This window comes from Anastrepha ludens, chromosome 5, assembly GCF_028408465.1.
Source record: "Anastrepha ludens isolate Willacy chromosome 5, idAnaLude1.1, whole genome shotgun sequence".
Classification (NCBI taxonomy): Eukaryota; Metazoa; Arthropoda; class Insecta; order Diptera; family Tephritidae; genus Anastrepha; species Anastrepha ludens.
This window is the reverse complement of record NC_071501.1, coordinates 65,626,242-65,628,496: the sequence shown is the minus strand read 5'-3', so window position 1 is coordinate 65,628,496 and position 2,255 is coordinate 65,626,242. Positions and strand designations below refer to the sequence as shown.

General features: G+C 34.5%; 1 non-coding gene across 1 annotated transcript; it reads left to right on the top strand.

Moving 5' to 3' along the window:
* Nucleotides 1-919: 919 nt before the first annotated feature.
* On the top strand, nucleotides 920-992 carry Trnar-ucu (transfer RNA arginine (anticodon UCU)). Its single transcript has one exon. It is a non-coding gene; the product is annotated as a tRNA-Arg (tRNA).
* The last annotated feature ends 1,263 nt before the right edge of the window (nucleotides 993-2,255 follow it).

The window sequence follows — 2,255 nt, the reverse complement described above, 5'->3', positions numbered from 1 at the left end:
AAATAATAGAAAAAGGTTTTTCTAATAGAGGTCTCCCCTCGGCAGACAATGGCAAATCTCCAGTGTATTTCTGCTATAAAAAAGTTCCTCATAAAAACCATTTGCCGTTCGGAGTCGGCTTAAAACTGTAGATCCCTCCATTTGTGGAACAACATCAAAACTCATGCCACAAATAGGAGGAGGAGCTCGACCAAACATCTTAGAAGTATATGCGCCAACTATTTATTTATTTTTTTTATATATCATTTCATATTATTTACAATATTTTATTTTGCCGTATTTTATGTTATTTTATTCATTTTATTTTTTAATTTCTTTATACCGTTCAATACACATTTTCCGATTCCATCCGATTTCAATTCCTCCTATTCTATTCCACTCCATTCAATTTCATCTCATTTCAAATCATTTACTACATCAATTATTTTTTAATAGAGGCATTGGGCCACTCAATTTATGCTAATTTTCATTTGACCAGACTCGTTTACATTAGAAACATATTTTTACATTTACACTTACATACATAAATGTATACATATGTGTACCCATTTTTAACAAGATTAAACAAACAAATACACACAAAAAACTACTTTTTATATTCTTGGTTAAATAAATCTCGGCAAAAGTGCGTGAGCGTAACGTGTGCACGTTCATTCTACATGTTCTGTTTACATACTCGTACAAGTAAGCACATCAACATCCATACATTTATATTATTTTTTCCTTTTCACCTTTTTGGCGCTTTGATACAAAGTTTTGTGTAAATATTTTAATACTTTTTGTTAATGTTTTCGGCGCTTGATTTTGTCATAGTTGCCGCCGTTGTTCTTGTTGTTACGCTTTGTTGTGTATTATTTTTTATTATATGTGTGGCGATTTTTATTTGCTGTGCTAGCTGTTGGCGCAACAAACAATAAGAGACCCTTTGGCGCAGCGGATAGCGCGTTGGACTTCTAATCCAAAGGTCGCGGGTTCGATCCCCGCAAGGGTTGTGAAATGATAGCACATCACGTGTTATTTTCATAAGCAAACTGATGATTGAAAAATATTTTATTAACATTAACACATGCGATGTAGGAATGCAGCATATCAGAGGAGAGAACGTTTGTTTGTCTGTGTCATTGGGAAGGTACGGAAATATTTATAGGTATGCATTCAGCTAATCTTGCCGTGATAATCGCATTTGATATTGGCAAGGAAAGTATGCATCTACGTATACATATATGTATATATACATATTGTATATAGTAGTTTTATTTTAGAATTATCGGAATTCATACAAACTGAGAGTTTGATTTTCTTATTTTTTCGGTGGATTTAAGTTTTTAGTACTTCAGCAAAATGAGCTAAATTAATTGTAAACATGCACATCAATTTATATTGTGTTTTTAATCAATTAAAAACATTTATTAGGTGTACGCAGACTTTATGGGTTATGTATGCAATTTTTAATTTGATTTTATTTATTAAGTTACAAATCTTACAGAAGCTTAGACAAAAATAGATATCTAGGAAAAACGAAATCAAGAACGAGACTATTAAAAATTCTTTTAATTTGGTTAAGAGATCTAGTTATGGGGCATAATTTAAATAATTTGATTTAAAAATTTTAACATGCAATGGAAAGTGAGTCGCTTTGAGGACTATTGATCTTTATGTGCTTCAGTAGATCTGGACAATCAATGCTACCATTGGCAATGCCATAGATAAACAGCAGTGAATGTAAAGGGTGTTTTTTTTAGAGGTTAGGTTTTCAAGATGAAATAAAACGTATATAATTAAATGTTACGGCCAAGAATTTAGCTTTATTATAAAGATAAGGGTTTGCCATTATGTTTTAAAAATGATTTCGGGCAAGTGGCCGCCGCGACTGGCTCGAATAAATTCCAGCCGAGAGGCCCAATTTTCGACCACTTTTTGCAGCAATTGTCAGCAATAACGCGCCGAATATTCTCTTCCAAGACGTCAATCGTCTCGGGCTTATCTGCGTAGACAAGCGACTTCACATAGCCCCACAAGAAATAGTCCAGTGGTGTTATATCGCACGATCTTGGAGTCCACGCCACAGGTCCACGGCGCGAGATAATGCGCTCACCAAAAGTTTCCTTCAATAAATCGATTGTTGCGTTGGCTGTATGGCATGTAGCGCCGTCTTGTTGGAACCAAAGGTCGTCCACATCAACATCGTCCAATTCAAGCACGAAAAAGTCATTAATCATGGCTCTATAGCGCTCTCCATTGACTGTAACATTATG